General features: G+C 36.2%; 1 non-coding gene and 1 pseudogene across 1 annotated transcript; both read left to right on the forward strand.

Moving 5' to 3' along the window:
- The first annotated feature begins 959 nt into the window (after positions 1–959).
- LOC122905677 lies at positions 960–1,154 on the forward strand (annotated as a pseudogene).
- A 1,506-nt stretch (positions 1,155–2,660) lies between these two features.
- LOC122905678 lies at positions 2,661–2,807 on the forward strand. Its single transcript, XR_006384387.1, has one exon. It is a non-coding gene; the product is annotated as a U4 spliceosomal RNA (small nuclear RNA).
- Positions 2,808–18,962: the final 16,155 nt, after the last annotated feature.

Genomic DNA, 18,962 nt, shown 5'->3' on the forward strand with positions numbered 1-18,962 from the left:
ATGATAGTGTCTTAAAGTAATTGTTACAGGTAATTTCCATAGAAGAGTCTTTGCAAGGTGGATGAAAAAGTGTAGGAAAACATACAAGAGAGGAACATTGCATGAGAGCTTGACGTGATTATATGAGAAGAGAGAAGATATTTGAGACACAGAAGTAGCATGGCTGAAGGAGATACACAAGAAACATGTTTATCCTAAACACATTTGGAGTGAGGCAGTAACTTGGAGAATCAATGGGACAGCAGTTGAATAGAAACATGCACCCTGGTAAGAAGATGCCTGGAAATTAAGCTGAGAAATTTGGACTTGATCATGAGTGGAAGAAAGCATGTACAAATATGTTGGATGAGAATGCCATGTGAGAAACCAGAGGCAGAGAGTGTAGATACTCCAGCGTAACAGCATTAACAGATGAGACTAAGCAAAGTAGCAAGAGGAAGTATGTGAGGGAAAGGGATGGAAGAAAGACATGAAGTAGAAAGACATGAAGTAGAGAACTCTGGGGAAGCCCGATGGAGTTTTGGTACTAATTTTATGGTAGTGTTGCCAGATAAAGCAAATAGAAATATAGGAGGCCCAGTTAATTCTGATTTCAAAATAAATGATTGATATAGTTTTAATATAGGTATGACCCACACATGTGTAATTATATTAAAAGTTATTTATTATTTATTTGAAATTCAAATTTGGCTTTATGCCTAGTATTTTTTTTTAATTCTGTCAGCCTCATCTGGGAATTTACCTGTATCAGTATTCACCCTATGTTTTGGAAACATTCAAAGAGCATTTGTTCTTGTGCTACAGAATTATATGGGTCCCTAACATTTATGTAATGTCATAAGGACAGACATGTTTCAACAAAAAAATGTTGTATAGATAATAAATACTGTATATGGAGACTAAGGTTGGAGAAGTTGTAGCATTAATCTAGGTTGGACTTCCCTTAAAAACACACATGTAGCTTTGCACAGTGGCAGTATCCTAGCCAATGAGGTTTATCCGAGGCGCAATTATTGCTAATTGAAAAACACACATGTAACCAGGAGTTATGAGGGAAAAAGTGGGAATTGTAGAGTTTTAGAAGAGAATATGCAATCACCTTGTACTTGTAGTTTCAAAACTATAATGAAATATATTTTAGTGTTTTGAGGAATGTATATGAATTAGAATAAACAGCACAATTGGATGAATTGCCATAGAATGCCAATTTGACTATATTTTAAAGCTGACCAAGTAAGGAAGCAAAATAATTTGTCACATGGTTTTGCTATTTTTGGAAAGGGAACAATGATTAAGTGTAGGCATTACAGAAACAGGTACTTAAGACTCCCTTAAAAACTAAGATTACACTAACACTTCTAAGCAGCTCACAAATTCACGTCAACCGCTAAAAAGTGCTCATAGGGGCGCCTGGGTGGCTCAGTGGGTTAAGCCACTGCCTTCGGCTCAGGTCATGATCTCAGGGTCCTGGGATCAAACTTCACATAGGGATCTGCTCAGTGGGGAGATCTCTGCTCAGCGGGAGACTGTTTCTCCCTCTCCCTTTGTCTGTTGCTCTGCCTTCTTGTGCTCTCTTTGTCAAATAAATAAAATCTTTTAAAAGGTGGTCATAGAAGCAAACAAAAGCATTGAACTTCTCTTCAAAGAGCTGTGTAGAAAAAAAAAAAGATTACATAATTTTGTGTCATATAAAATTGAGGACCAGAGGAAAAACAAAAAAATACATTTAGAAGATGCATGATGGCAACAGTGGCAGAATGTGTGGTTCGTATGGGGAACTTTGAGTACAAAGGCTTGAAAGGCCATGTTAGAGAGTTTTGGTTGTACCTATGAAATGTCAACATCTGTATCTCCTTACCCTTTTCAGCATAACCAAATTCTATTGACTCAGAGCACTCCCTTCCCAGGATGTAGGCTTTCTAGACCATTCTCATTACTGTTAATTTCTTCCTCCTTCAAAAACCCTTGTAGTCTCCTCATTTCTTTTTCTCATGATGATACATAGCTATGTAGGCTTCATTTGTTACATATCTTCTCCCATTCATGAGAACAGAGATAATTTTATTTTTTGTATGTAGTTCTAAACACATAATAGTTGCTCAATAAATACTCCACAAATTCAATAGAAACATGTAAAAGAAAATGTTATATAACCTTGAATAGGAAGCCTGTTTTGACTGTCAGACTAAAATACAAAGGTCATTTGCTTACTGGCTTGAAACATGGAAGCTTGATTTGGAAGCAGATTGTGTGTATAGGGTTCCTGTAGTACAAAGTATCCTTTGAGTTCAGGAAGAAAGTGTCTCATCTAGTCAAGAGTGATATATAAGGAAGTTTGAGATACTCCTTATCTATTTGTCAAGATAGTTTTTAAAAATCCAGAATGACTGACATATCTGACTTTCAAATGAAAGACATTTTTACTTTGATTGTTGCCAATTATTAAATATTTATCACTTTTATAGAAGAAACAATAACATGAATGTAATAGTTGTAGGAGTCAGAGCTTTACATGAAATCAAGTGTGTTACCTGGTAGAATCCAATCATCCTTTTATATCACCAATCTTCAGAATCATATGAAAACAGATGAAAAAAAAAAGGTAGATTTCCAGGATCTGCTGGTCACAATGTGTGTGCTTTTAAATTTTCATTATTCCTAGTTTTGCGCAGTGGCAGTATCATAGCCAATGAGGTTTATCCGAGGCGCGATTATTGCTAATTAAATTTTCATTATTCCTCCTTAGGTTAATGTTGCAACTTCTCTAATCACAGTGTAGTCTCAATAAACAGTATTTTATTTATGTGTATCATTTTCCACTCAAATCTATATTTCCAATATTAGGTAAATATTATGAATTCATATTTTTCTATAGAACCAAACCAGTTGTTTCTTGACCATCTCTATTTTATAAGGTAATCATTGGCATAAGGAAGTTCCACAGATGTGGTCGCCAGATTCATTAAGTTTGGAGTGGGATCCCAGGAATCTGTAATTTAAAAAATTGAAGGTGATTCTGTTCATCATTTGTATTTGGGAATCACAAATGTATTGCATGGTTTCATATTTAAAGAAATTAATGTCTTAAAAGGCGAAAAGAGGTTTCTGGATGTCATAAATTTTTTTTGTTGTTGTTGAAATAGAGTAAGAGCTCAGATGTGCAATTTTAGTATACTGAAACTTGTGTGTCTACACTTCTGTTGTGATCATTTCCTTGACAATGGAGTTCCTCTTTATGTAAGCATGCCTAGGAGACTTAATTTGAGGAAAACCAAGGCAGAGTGTCTCCTGGAAGCAATATTTTTGGAAAACTGAAAAAGCAAAGGAACACTAGGAATCAGGCACCAAAAACAGTCATTTAAGCGTGAGATGAATATTAATTTCTTTCAACAACTTTGTATGAAAGAAGTGGGCAATATCTTGTCAAAGCGTGGGATCAAAATCATGTACTTCTAAGGGTTCATTTTATAAAGCTAAAAGCTCTGATAATAAACCAGCGTATATATATTCAAGAAACTCCTTGATTAATTTGGGAATGTAATAGTACCCTACCATTAAAAAAGAAATCCCTGCAAAACAAAAAGGTTGTTCCTATAACACCATGGTGTATCTTGCCCATGTCACAGACAAGGAAATCCAAGTACAGGGATGGGTAGCTCAATACATTAGTAGTAGATCAAAGAGTAAAATTTATTCTTGTGTTTTGCTAATCTATTATTTTACTTATTGCTATGCCTATATCCTTTTCTTTTACAAAACTGGGTAAACTCATATATATATGAATATATATAAATGAATATATATGAGTATGTTTATTTTGAAAAGTCTAAAAATGTACATGCAAATTTTAAAAATCCCATTTAGATGGAGAGTGTTTGACTAGAAAGTGTACTAATGTTTTTTTTTTCCAATTTATTTATTTTCAGAAAAACAGTATTCATTATTTTTTCACCACACCCAGTGCTCCATGCAATCCGTGCCCTCTATAATACCCACCACCTGGTACCCCAACCTCCCACCCCCCCGCCACTTCAAACCCCTCAGATTGTTTTTCAGAGTCCATAGTCTTGTCTGGGCTAGAGCTGATATTCAAAATACATCATTAAAATAGAGAAGTGAAATGAGCACGTGTTCCTTCTTATATGCTGTATCAGATCAACCAAAGCAAAAACAACCCAAAATATAGCACCAAAAAATAAGCAAACAAAAGGAGGGGGAAGCCTTCTTAACTTTCATATAGGAACATGGAAATAGATGTTTCAATGCATTTTCTTACACTGAGCTCAGAAATCCCAGGGACGAGAATTTGCATCCAAAACAGGATTTCCCGCATATACACAAATAATTGATGAACCTGAGGTAGGGAATAAGTCATGGAAGAGCAATTGTTTTCCTTAGACAAACATTTCCACAAGGAAGAAAGGAGTTCTATAGAGTAGGCAACTTTATTTTATTTTATTTTTTTAGTTTTTATTTAAATTCCAATTAGTTAATAAACTATGTAATACTCATTTCAGGTGCACGTTACAGTGATTCAACACTTCCATACAAGACCAGCTGTTCATGCTAGCAAGTGTCCTCCTTGATCCCCATCACCTATTTAACCCATCTCCCTACCCACCTCCCCTCTGATAATCATCAGTTCTCTGTGGTTGGGAGTTTGTTCCCTGGTTGATCTTTCTCTTTTTGCCCCTCATTGTTTGTTTATTTCTTAAATGGCACATGAGTCAAAGAATATGCTGGGGTTTTTTCTCTGATTTATCTTACCTGGCATAATACTCTAGCTCCAGCCATGTCATTGCAAATGTCAAGATTTCATTCTTTTTAATGACTGAATGATATTCCATTGTGTGTGTGTATTCTAATATCTTTCTATCCATCTATCTATTCTACTACTTCTTTTTTTTCCCCCAATTTATTTATTTTCAGAAAAACATTATTCATTATTTTTTCACCACACCCAGTGCTCCATGCAAGCCGTGCCCTCTTTAATACCCACCACCTGGTACCCCAACCTCCCACCCCCCTGCCACTTCAAACCCCTCAGATTGTTTTTCAGAGTCCATAGTCTCTCATGGTTCACCTCCCCTTCCAACTTACCCAAATTCCCTTCTCCTCTCTAACGCCCCTTGTCCTCCATGCTATTTGTTATGCTCCACAAATAAGTGAAACCATATGATAATTGACTCTCTCTGCTTGACTTTATATTCTACTACTTCTTTATCCATTTATTGGTCAATGAGCATGTGCTAGCTCCATAATTTGGCTATTATAGATAATGTTGCTATAAATATTGGAGTGTATGTATCCCTTTGAATTAGTATTTTTGTTTTCTTTGGGTAAATACCTAGTAGTTCAGTTGCCAGATTGTAGGGTAGGTAGTTCTATTTATAACTTTTTGAGTACTGTCTCTACTCTTTCCAGATTGCTTGTACCAGTTTGCATTCCCACTAACAATTCAAGAGGGTTTTCCTTTCTCCACATCCTCAGCAAAATCATTCACCATGATCAAGTGAAATTTATTCCCAGGATGCATTTTTATACACTAATAATGAAGCAGGAGGAGAATAAATTAAGAAAACAATTTTACTAAAAATAATAGAATACCTGTGAATGACTTTTGTAATGTATTCCTGAATTTAGTTTACTAATATTTTGTTGAAGATTTTTGCATCTAAGTTCATCAGAGATATTGGCCTGTAATTCTTTCTCTCTCTCTCTTTTGTAGTGTCTTTTTTTTTTTTAAGATTTTATTTATTTATTTGACAGAGATCACAAGTAGGCAGAGAGGCAGGAAGAGAGAGAGAAGAAGGGAAGCAGGCTTCCTGCTGAGCAGAGAGCCCAATGCAGGGCTCGATCCCAGGACCCTGTGACCATGACCTGAGCTGAAGGCAGAGGCTTAACCCACTGAGCCACCCAGGTGCCCCTTTTGTAGTGTCTCTGCCTGGTTTTGGTAGGGTAATTCTGGCTTCATAGAATCAGTTTGGAGCCTTTCTTCTTCTTCTATTTTTTTTTTTTTTTTTGGAATATTTTAAGGAGGATAGGTATTAACTTTTTAAATGTTTGGTAGAATTTGTAGAGAATTTATGAAGCCATCTAGTCCTGGACTTTTTGTTTGTTGGAAGTTTTTTTTATTACTGATTCAAGTTTTTTTTTTTTTTTTTTTTTTTTTTTGCTAGTAATCAATCTTTTCAAATTTTCTATTCCCTCCTAATTCTGTTTTGGGATGTTATCTGTTTCTAGGAATTTATCTATTTATGTTGTATAATTTATTGGCAAATTTTCATAATATTCTTTTATAATCCTTAGTATTTCTGTGGTTATTCCTCCACTTTAATTTCTGATTTTGTTTGAGTCTTCTCTTTGTTTTTATGGGTCTGGCTAAAGGTTTACCAATTTTGTTGGTCTTTTCACAGAGCCAACTCCTGATTTCATTGATTAATTATATTATTTTTAGTATCTATTTCATTTATTCTGCTCTAAAATTTATTATTTTCTTCTTCTGGTTTTGTGTTTTGTTTTTTCTTCTTTTTCTAGCTTATTTAGATATAAAGTTGGGTTGCTTGAGGTTTTTCTTACTTCTTGACATAGACTTTTTTGCTATAAACTTACCTCTTAGGACAACTTCTACTATATCTCAAAGATTTTGAACCATTGTATTTTCAATTTCATTTTGTCTCCATGTATAGTCTTGGGTTGCCTCTTTGATTTGTTGGTTGACCCATTCATTGTCAAGTGGCATATTATTTAATGTCTATGTACCTGTACTCTTTCCAGAATTTTTCTTGCAACTGATTTCTAATTTCATAGCATTGCGGTCAGAAAAGATGCATGGTATAACTTTAGTCTTCTTGAATTTGTTGATAATTATTTTGTGGCCCAATATATGATCTATTCTAGAAAATGCTTCATATGCAGTTGATAGGAATATATATTCTGCTGTTTTAGAGTGGAATATTCTGAAAAAATCTGTTAAATCCATCTGGCCCAAGGTGGAATTCAGATTAATGGTTTCCTTGTTGATTTCTATTTAGTTGATCTGTCCATTGATATAAGTTGGGTATTAAATTCCCCTACTATTATTGTATTAGTATTGATTAGTTCCTTTATGTTTGTTATTAACTGCCTTATATATCTGGGTGCTTTCATGTTGGGAGCATAAATATTTACCACAGTTAACCCTTGTTGGATTTTTCCATTTGTGAAATAGATTGTCCTTCTTTGTCTCTTATTACAGCCTTTGTTTTAAAGTCTGTTTGTCAGATATAATTACTACTATGCCAGCTTTCATTTCCAATTGCATGATTAATGCTTCTACATCCTTTCACTTTCAATTTGCATATGTCTTTAAGTTTGAAATGAGTCTCTAGTAGGCAGCATATAGATAGGTCTTATTTTTCTTACCCATTCCATAACACTATGTCTTTTTTTTTTTTTTAAGATTTTATTTATTTGACAGAGAGAGATTACAAGTGGGCAGAGAGGCAGGCAGAGAGAGAGAGAGGAGGAAGCAGGCTCCCTGCTGAGCAGAGAGCCTGATGCGGGACTCGATCCCAGGACCCTGAGATCATGACCTGAGCCGAAGGCAGCGGCTTAACCCACTGAGCCACCCAGGCGTCCCCATAACACTATGTCTTTTGAGTGGAATGTTTAGTCCATTTACATTCAAAGTAATTATTTATAGGTATGTATTTATTGCCACGTTTTTACTTGCCTTATGGTTGTTTTGGTAGCTCTTCTGTTTTCCGTTCTTCTCTTGCTCTCTTCTCTCATGGCTTGCTGGCTTTCTTTAGTGATACACTTGGATTCCTTTCTCTTTATTTTTTGCACATCTATTACTGGTTTTTGATTTCTGGTTACCATTAGGTTTGTATAAAACATCTTCTGCATATAGCAGTCTATATTAGGTTGATGGTCACTTAAGTTTAAACCCATTCTTTTACTTCTCTCATCACCCCACCCCATTATTTAGGTATATGGTGTCATTCTTTACATTGTTTTATTTCAGACTGCTGATTTATTCTTCTGTTTACTCTAGTCTATTTATACCATCTTAGTCTATTTTTAATTCCATTTATTGTGTTCTTCATCTGTTTGGTTCTTTTGTTAAGGGTCTCACTTATGTCCTCTACTCTTTGCTGAAGTCCAGTGAATATCTGTATGAACATTATTTTAAATTCTCTATACATATATTACTTATCTCCATTTTGTTTAGGTCTCTTGCTGTGATTTTTGTCCTTTCATTTGGGACATATTCTTCTGTCTCCCCATTTTTTCTAACTCTCTGTGACCGTTTCTCTATTAGGAAAATTAGCTACTTCTCCTGCTCTTGAGAGTAGTGGCCTTACAAAGAAGAGGTCGTGTGGTGCCCTGCATTGCAGTGTCCCCTTTCTACCTTACCCTGGCTTTTCAGCAGTTTCTTCTATGTGTGTTGCATCTGCCTTTCTCTTTGTGGTTCAGGCAGTTTTTCTTTCAGTTCAGTCATTTGTAGTGGCTCTCTCTTGGCCTGCTGTGGGCAATGTTTGGTCCCTGTGGTGGTGGTAATGGGCCAGTCTGGGGCGGCCTTGGGCTTGAGTTGAATCACATCATATGTTTTCAGGATGCAGTAGCACCAAAACACAGGCCACTTTCCCTGTGTTTTATCCTGAAAAGCTTGCATTGGTGGGTGGGACTGCAGTCAGACCAGATGTTTGACTCCAGGCCACTGCCAGGGCTGCAGTCTAACGTGTATGTTTGTGTGTGTGCATGTGTTTATCAATCCCTCTTTCTAGGATAAGATTCTCTTTGGACTGATGTTTGCCCCTTTTAGGGCTGCTTCCGTCCTGTCAAGCTCATGGTATGGCTTTGGATGGGGCTTCAGCCAAGGGTGTGGTAGAGGAGGCAGATCTGCAACATGTAAGGGGGTGAGATGTGCAGTGTCTGCAGGGTGAGCCTTGGTCCTCTGTGAAACCTGCAGCACAAGGACTCAGGTAGCCCTGGCTGGAGGGGGTAGATCCACCAAATTGTGGGGGGTGGTGTCCTAGCAGTATTGGCAAGTTCGGTACCAAATGTCATCTCCATGATTGTTCTTGAAGGTGGGATGTATTTATGTGGGGTGGGGAGGGAAATGGTGCCTGCCAGCTCCTTTGTTGGAGGAGTCCCCCAAACATCTCCGTCCCTCTAGTACACGCTCTGAGATAAGTAAACAACTCTCCTTCCAGTATGCCCCTGGGCATTTTTCAAACTGCTGTGTCTGTGGCTGCTTTCTCGGTGGGCTGTTTTTTGTGCCTTTCTTCTTAGGGGCAGGGACTCAAGTTTCCTCTCTCAGAGATGAGCCTGCTGATTTTTAAAATTCCTGCTGGTTGTAAGAGCTTGTGAAATTTGGCCTGTGTGGTTTTCAAAGCACATGTTATGGGGTTTTGTCTTCCCGGTGCAGGATCCCAGGTGTGAGGGTCGTCTTCTCTCTCTTCTCCATGCCCACAGCATCCCTCACTCTTTGGGCAGTCCAATACGATCATTTAGATCCTTACCGTGTCTTTACCTCTTTCCTATCTTCTTCTACATGGCCCTTCTCTACATTTACTTATTGAGGTTGTTCTCTCAGTCTTTGGGTTGTTTTCTGGGTTATTACACTGATGTGAGTGTTTTTTAGTTGTATCCATGGGGCAGGGTGAGCTTAGAGTCCTCCTTTTCATCATCTTTCCAGCAATCTCTATTTGGGACGTTATTATATTTAAGAAGTATTTGTTTATATAAAGTTAAAATAGGTATACCATATTTTTATTTGCTTATCTAGTACACCTAACCTAGGGACATGTCAAGAGTCAAGCTTGACAGGGATGAAATACTAAGTTGGTCCTTCTAAGATAGTGACTGTGAATTTCTTTTGAAAAAAAAAAAAACTATATATATATATATATATATCATACAAACTATTTTATCTAGTCATGTCAGAGAGTAGTGGGTACAAATGGAGCTATATAAGGAATAATCTTCATTTTTGTTGCTTATGCCCTTAAAAGCTAATAGCAAACTTCCAGGTTTATGAAGAACAACCCTCCTCCATTAGCACCTTTCCACACACACCTCACTCTGGCTGGTTGGTACTTTGGTTTTTTTCTCACCTGATGCCCTGAAGTTCTTCCTCACTTGCTCTGCGTGTTATAATTTTCATCACCCATGAAGTCACTTTCATGCTCCTCATGACCACCACTGCTGCTAGTACTCATGTACTGACACCTAAGACAAAACCTTCAAGATATCAAAGTATTACTGGATCTTCCAGAGGCTCCACTGTATTGAAATAACAAAGAATTTCCATACCTTGCAGAATGTGAGGAGAAACTTTCTTCCAGTTCAGATTCACACAATGTCAAATGACCATTGAAGCAGCCCTTTTGGTGCCCCAATATTTACAAAGCAAGGACTTGGTCCTGCTATAAGACCTGAAGTATGTCTCCAAAACTGCCAGGCATGAGCTGTGATGTCAATCCCTTAGGTCGACTCCATAATGCCTTTTTATCCTGGCCATCCATACTTGCTCCTTTGGGCTTTTTCACATACATCCCTAGCTCTACCTAAGCCTTCATGAAAATCACCTCACCAAAATACTCCAATAAGTTTGGGAGCAGCTCATTTTAAGGCTGGGAACACTTCAATAAACAGAAATAAATTTCAGGCAATTTCTAACCAGTTGCTATACTTTTGAATATTCAACAACAAAAGATTAACATTCTTTAACATGCTGAATTTATATGAGCTCCAGCTGAAGCAATAGTCTTTCAAGGGTCACAGCTGCCTAATATCATTTTCTGAAATTGGAAGGTGTCCTAGTCACCTCAGATTTTATATAAAGACATAGTTCATTCCAGGTCACTCATTCACTCACCAGATATTTAATGAGGACTTTTATATGAAAGGTACTACCAGAAAAGCAAAGAAATACATGACAGGATAATGTAGTGGGAGTTTTTTTTTTTTTTTTAAAGCTCTTGTCTCTGTCTACTTGCCCCACCTTAGCCTAAGTTACTCAGTCATTATACTTTGACTCAGTGGAGACATATGATTATATGATATCACAGAAATGAGATTTTCCTTGCCTTTTAAAGTTCCTAAACCTGTTTACACTAGGAACTAAGATGAATACACATTTTTAAGGAGGGTTTGAAGATGGTAAAACTGGGTAGGTTAGGTAGCACTCTTTCCCTCCCAGCACCCATCCCCTAGATATGTTCTATGTTAGAAGTACAGGGCAAGGGGTGCCTGGGTGGCTCAGTGGGTTAAAGCCTCTGCCTTTGGCTCAGGTCATGATCCCAGGGTTCTGGGATCGAGCCCTGCATTGGGCTCTCTGCTCAGCGGGGAGCCTGTTTCCTCCTCTCTCTCTCTCTCTCTCTCTCTGCCTGCCTCTCTGCCTGCTTGTGATCTCTGTCAAATAAATACATAAAATCTTTTAAAAATTTAAAAAAAAAAGAAGTACAGGGTAAACAAAATTAAATAACAAATGTAGTTTGGACATTGTTGGTCCCAAAAGAAAGGATCTGAGTAAAAGAAAATAATTTCTGCCTCCTAAAATTCATCCTGCTACTTATAATTATGATGATCATAAAATGTGTCATCTAAATTTTGGCAACTTTTTAGTGACAAGGCATGTTAACAAGATTTAATGTCAGGACAACAGAGTTAAATTCTATCTAAGGGATGCTAGGAACCTATGATCAGCCTGCTTGTAACCCTTTTTGTCATGGAATCCTTACCTCTGATGTGACTGGATCAGAATTCAGAGAGGGCAAATTCCTTTATTTTATAATAATGTCTTCAGTTATTGGCTTTGCCTTTCATATCTTGGTCCATCTTAAGATTTATTTCCCAGTGAAACATTTTGAGAGGACAAGAAATTTGAAAGTTGCATATCTAAGGAAAAAAATAGTGAACACTGGAAAATTTTAGAAAACCTTGACACTTAAGGAAAGTAGAAAATTAAGGGTGTTCTGATAAGAGTAAGAGGGAAAATACTGGGCTGAACAATCTTCCAAATCTAAAATTTTGTTATTTTTAAGTCAAAGTAAGAAGATTCATAATGATTATCAAATATGTAAGCAACTAAAAATTGGGGCTAAAACAAAACTGCTCACCAACTATTGCTGATAAGATTTAAGCATATACGTATTTTCTGTTACTGAGTTTCTCATTGTATTTCTAAATAAGATGGTACAAATGAAAATCTATTATTTGCGATCCTCCAAACTCTTCTCCGTCAAGAATCTAAGAGTCAAGAGATTTTCATATTCCCACTGAATTTTTCTTTGTGCTTTTCATATCATTAGAAATTACCAAAAGTTCCCACTAGCTGATATGAAGGCATTTATCTGAAACTATTCAAGTGATAAATGACATGTCATTGTTAACACAGAAGAGATTTTGAAATCTATCTTCTCAAGTGCTAAGATAATCAAACTGCTTATCCTCCTATGAACCTAAGATCAATCCTCTAGACACTCTCTTCCTTCAATGAGAGAAGGATAACTCTGAATGCATGGCCCCAGGGATGAATGTGCCTGATAATAAAGAGTAGTAGAGAGGAATATGGGAAAGAATAAAGGACACAGTTACCACGGTCAACTACAACTGTCTCACTTTGGAAAAGTCATTCCTAGCATTTGGGTGGTTATGTGTCTTTGGCATACCAAAATGAAGATTTGACCTCATTACATGCTTACTTAAAATCCTTCAAAGGCTCTTGGATAAGGTCAAATGAATAACGGATAAAATTAAACTCTTTTTTTAAAAATTAAACTCTTCAGTGAAATTTTCCTCCCTAGGTTCATTTTGTAACATTTTTTTCTTATGATTTCCTTTATGGTCTACCTAATTTACATTTTAATTTTTATTTCACATTACTCTCTTGTACTCTACAGTTCTGCCATGTCTTGGCAGTTCTCAAATTTTCAAAAGCCCAGGATCACTTGGAAGAAAAGTCTTAATCCATAGGCGAAAGAATTGTTCATGAATGAGGTAGAATTAAAGAAAGAAAACAATCATTTCCTTACCATTTAGGTTCAATAGACAATGCTGTAAATTGTATCTGCTAATAAAGAGGGTCTAAACCATCTTTAGTGAAATCTGTTTTACTAGATCGCAATGCAGTAACTCTAGGAATAATTTTTATATTAGTTATTATCTTCAAAAGATTAAATAAGAAATAAAGTCAATGCCCAGATATTTAATTAATGATGGAAATACACAAATAAGAGAAACTTAATAATAGAAGATGCTCCTAGGGGACAAAGGATTAAAAACTGTGTCCTGCCAGTGAATTGCAACCCCTAAAAACATGTTATTAAAAATATTAAATGACAACTAGTTTTCATACTGTCCTAAAATCACAACTCCTAGGTTTTTTAAAACATTTGGTGGATAAACTTAGCAGCAGATGTAAATTCAATATTGGGCAGAAACACATTTAAAGATGAATAAAGCTATAAAGCTAGTTACAGAAATAATTCAGTGAAATTTGAATTCTGGACATAATCATCTTGGAATCTTGCAGTGAAAATTCTGTGAAAAAAGTAAACAAATTCTTAAAGTATGTTTATTTCAAGTTGATTCCTCTTTAACTGGTACTTGTGCTTTAAAAACTGGTTCAGAGATGATATTATACAATTAAACATAAATCACTGGAAACAGCCACTTTGTGTTTCTTTTCTGAACACTTGTCTGGAAATCAAGCTGGAAATATTCTAGATATATGTATAAAGTCTAAAGAAATGGATGAAATATGTCAAGAAGTAATCCCCAGCAATCTCTAACAAAAAAACTCATGTTACATGGAAGAACAGTAGAAAAATACGATTCAATATACACTAAAATTCCTAAGTGCATTAGTGACGGGTGAAATCATTTATTAGCATTTTATGAACACAAAAAAATGCTTCAAAACAGTGTCTAGGAGAACATATTTTTCATTGATCTCTCAGACCACACTTAGTCCTTCCATTGTAAATGGTGAGAAAATTAAAACAAATGTGTATATGTATGTACACATAGATAAGTATAAATATATGAGCTGTATCACAGCATTGAGCAACAGCCAATGCAAGAACTTTATTCTTAAGAAAATGGATATGCACAATGGAAGTCCCACCTTCAGTTTTGCTCTATGAGGATAAATTTCTCACCAGTGTACAGAGAAATGGAATCCAAACAAACCATGAGGTCTTGTTGGGTACAGAAGGCAAAAACCCGAGTCTGGGGCAGATGAAACAGTTATACACCATACATGAGAGCAGTATAGAAGAGAGGAGTCCAACGAGGCCAAGGAAAGTTCCCCAAAAGTGCTTGGGTAAGGACTGGGCTTTCCATACACAGATTGAGACTGTATAACCTTGCCAGAAACCAGCATCTGTGAGATTGAAAATGAAGGAAGAACACTAGAGGCTGCAACATTCTGGAGACACAGGGGTTTGGACGCATCCCTGCTGCACTGCTACCCAACAGGGACTCCACTGAGGCTGTGCTTTGGGAATTACATCCTTCCAGAAAAAGACTTCTACAGACTAAGCCCACCACGGTCTGAAACCTTCACAGTATCTCTGTAAAAAAATTTGGAATTTTGGAGATTGACTCTTGGTAGTTTAGAGAGGTCTGAGAAACACAGTGGGCTTTCCCCAGGCATAAAAGTCATAAAATCAAGCCTATCCAAGTTCACAGTGATTAGCCAGTAATGTAACTGCCCACTAAACTAAAGATCAATACCATTAAACAGAATCTGGTACCTATACAATGTATAAGCCATAAGGTCCAGAATAAAAAAAACAAAACAAAAAAAAACTGGTGACTCAAGCATGAGAATGTGTTCCATACTTAAAAAAAAAAAAAAAATTGTAGTCAATAGGAGCTAGCCAGTGATGGTACATATGTTGGATTTATCACATTGCATCTACTATAAAATACTCAAATAATTATGAAAATATATTGAAAGGAGATATGGTTCTAATGAGTGAGTAGACCATTTGAAAGGAACAATTGAAACTATAAACAAAACCAAATGGGAATCCTTTTTTTTTTTAACTGTGAGTCTTTTAAAAAATTTTAATATTTATATGATTATTTTTAAATTTAAAAAAACAATTTTTTAAAGATTTTATTTATTTATTTGACAGACAGAGATCACAAGTAGGCAGAGAGGCAGGCAGAGAGAGAGAGAGGAGGAAGCAGGCTCCCTGCTGAGCAGAGAGCCCAATGCGGGGCTCCATCGCAGGACCCTGGGATCATGACCTGAGCCGAAGGCAGAGGCTTTAACCACTGAGCTACCCAGGCGCCCCTTTATATGATTTTTTAAAATATTTATTTTATTTATTTATTTGACAGACACAGATCACAAGTCGGCGAGAGGCAGGCAGAGAGAGAGGAGGAAGCAGGCTTCCCGCAGAGCAGAGAGCCCGATGGGGGCTCGATCCCAGGATTCTGGGATCATGACCTGAGCCAAAGGCAGTGACTTAATCCACTGAGCCACCCAGGTGCCCCCTAAATGGGAATTCTTGATCTTAAAATGATAATACTGAAATCTAAAATTAACTGGATGGCAAAAGTTAACTGGATTGCAAGTTTGGGATTATAATCCAAAATATAAAGTTAATGTCCATTATATGATACTAAGAATATTTTTGAGAAATAGCCCAAAATTCATTTGTTAAACATCTGAATGATAGATCTTATAAGGGTTGAGTCTTTTCCTTTTAAAGAATATTTGGGAATTCATTTATAGGCTGGGGATTATTGATAATACCAGACATCCTAATATTGGATTAATTATGGGGCATGGCGTATCAGTGTATAAATAAATCTTACCAAGTATTTTAAAGCTGTTAGTTATAAATGCTAATTAAAGCAAAGTAGCTAAAAATGTATTTTAGAAGTAGATGTGGGGAAGAGTATTAGGTTATTGGACTCGTGATGAAGGCAAGTGGAAAGCAACTATTTCTCAATGGTATGTCACCCCCTATTGTTGAGAACTAAGAAACAAGGGATTTTGTTCAGCACTGAGATGGGCCCCAGAGCAGTGATCCAAAGTTGTTTTCCTTATTATATACTAAGATACTTCATAAAATTGATTCAGCTTTTGTCATTATCTCTTTTGTACTATACTTACCTACTTACCATGTATAATATCAAAAAAACTTAATTCAGTACTTCCAGATGACATCAGCTTGATGTTTGTATTTCCCAGTATTCAAAGAAACTCATAATATCTTTAAGTGGTTCATTGAGGCAGCAATGCTCTATAATAGGTATAAATTGCTAATCACCTTGATGGGTTTGCAGGGAAGGGCAAGTAATATTCAGAACCCTTCTCAGTGGCATGTTTCCCGCCCCCCCCCCCACTAACTACATAACCCAGGCTGGAAGAATTGCTTTTAGTATGTCCTGCTGCTGCTCAAGAGCTGGAAGTTGGAAAAGGCACCATCTACCCTATTCTGGACATTTTTAAAAATGTTAATTTTCCATAAGGTTTTGATTCCTCGTTTTTCCAGCTGATGAAGTGGCTGTATGTTACCTCTGGCACTCACCCTGAAAGCTGATCCATTCACATTATAAAAGAAAAAAAAAGCAGTCTCTTTTTAATCATTTTATTTAATACTGCTTCACCCAGAAAGGATTCAGTCATTCTGGGAACCAGGCGGCAATCCAATCTTTCTTCCATTTACCATAAGCAAATTCAATTCCCCACATCTCTGTTTTAAATGAAATTTAATTGTTAATGAAGCTGACGAGCTTGTAGTTTGACACTTGGATGTTGCCTCCAGTGGACTAAAGATGATGAATCAATATTGATTTCCGTTGAACTGGAAAAATGTGAATATTTCATCAGGGATCAAACATTTTCAATTCATTCGATGACAGCATATGAAGATATGGTTCTAATTTTAGGCATCTCTTATTTAGGGAAAATTAACCAAATCAATAAAATTACATAATCTCCATCACTAGAATATAAATTCTTTACATTTATTACTTAGGAAATATTATTATTATGAGTTAAGTGGGTAAATAGTTAAAACTTACATATTTTCCCTATTCAGTTACTAGCAATCTGATCGAAGCTTCCAATATCTTTGCTCCAAAGTAAAGAAGAAATATTTAGAATTCAAATCAATGTAGTAAGATTAATTTGATAATGTTGCTGCTGTTTTTAAACCTAAGAATCTTTAATAAAATAATGTTTGGATCAATCACTATAAAGTGTGAATAAATGCTTAAGTCTTAGCTCTGGCCTTAGAATTACATATGGATTATGATATTAGTTCTGTTCCTTATCAGTTTAGTGTACATAATATCACTAAAACCTCAGTTTTCTTCATTTGGAAAATGGAAAGCTTGCCTTGAAGAATTATGCCGATGTTAAATGGAAAATATACATATGTATCTTGTGTTTCTGTGTGTGGGGGGGTGAGGGTGTGTGTTTCTGTGCATAAATCATATTATCTTCTCAGTAGATCTTATAAATATGTTCTCTGAAATATTTTTTTTCATTTTGAATTACCTTTTTTGATACCTTTATGAATAGAATATGCACACCATTGTTAGTTGTCCTAAGCCCCAATTTTGACAGATTTTGAATGACGGTACTTAAAACAATTTTTCCTTCATAATTAAAATACTATTTGAATTTGAGAACTTTACCATGTAGTGAATCTTTGTGCTATAACTATGGAATATTAACATCATTGTGATTAAATAACTTCACATATTAAAAATAACTGGACATTAAGAGAACATACCAACTTGATTACAGTTATAGAAGAAAGTGAGGGATCTGAGAATAGAGACTACCTTTTCAACATAATCTGGAAGTTGCTTGGAAAGGCATTAGGCAAATATGTTTGGTACACCCTAGTAATTGTGAACCTCTTCAGTCCTCCCCTTACCTTTAGTGGGAGCCCCTGGCCATCTGGACACTAGGTCAGGGGCTATCTCCCAGCCTCTCTTCAAATGCCAAACACTCCTATGACTAAGTCTAGGGAAATGAAATATAATCAGAAGTTAGGGGAGCAACTTTTAAATCATGCTGAGAACAGAAACATGAGTGTACTATCTCTTTCTCTCTCTCTCTCTCTTTTTTTTTTCTATTTATTGTATTTGTTTATGATAAAACCCAGGAGTATATTTCTAAATGTTGAAAGCTTTTCCAAGGTAAAGTAGAAGCACCATCTTAAAACTGTACAGCCTAGTGGTCTTACTGATCCAAAGGCTTTGCTTTCAGATTCTAAAAGAATGAAAGCTTTGTTGTTGTTGTTTTTAATAAAGATTTTTAAAAAAATTTTATTCATTTTTTAAATTTCTTTTCACTGTTCCAGAGTTCATTGTTTATGCACACACCCAGAATGAAAGAATGCAAGCTTTGTTTTTTTAAAATAAATATTTTTTAAATTTTTTATTTTTTGAATTTCAGTGTTCCCAAGTTCATTGTTTATGCACCACACCCAGTGCTACACGCCCTCCTTAATACCCACCACCTGGCTCACCTAACCTCCCACCTCCTGCCCCTCCAAAACCCTCAGATTGTTTTTCAGAGTTCACATTCTCTCATGGTTCATCTCCCCCTCCAATTTCCCCCAACTCCCTTCTCCTCTCCATCTCCCCATGTCTTCCGTGTTATTTCTTATGGTCCACAAGTAAGCGAAACCATTTGATAATTGATTCTCTTTGCTGGACTTACTTCACTCAGCATAATCTCTTCCAGTCCCGTCCATGTTGCTACAAAAGTTGGGTATTCATCCTTTCTGATGGAGGCGTGATACTCCATAGTATATACAGACCACATCTTCTTTATCCATTCATCCTTTGAAGGGCATCTTGGTTCTTTCCATAGTTTGGCGACTGTGGCCAAAGCTATTGAGAGTGTCGTATTTGTCCCAGAGTACCAAGCAACAACCTGAATTTGTATAGTTCAGAGTCTACAGAATATATTATTTTTTCAAATATTT

Source organism: Neovison vison, chromosome 4 (assembly GCF_020171115.1).
Source record: "Neovison vison isolate M4711 chromosome 4, ASM_NN_V1, whole genome shotgun sequence".
Classification (NCBI taxonomy): domain Eukaryota; kingdom Metazoa; phylum Chordata; class Mammalia; order Carnivora; family Mustelidae; genus Neogale; species Neogale vison.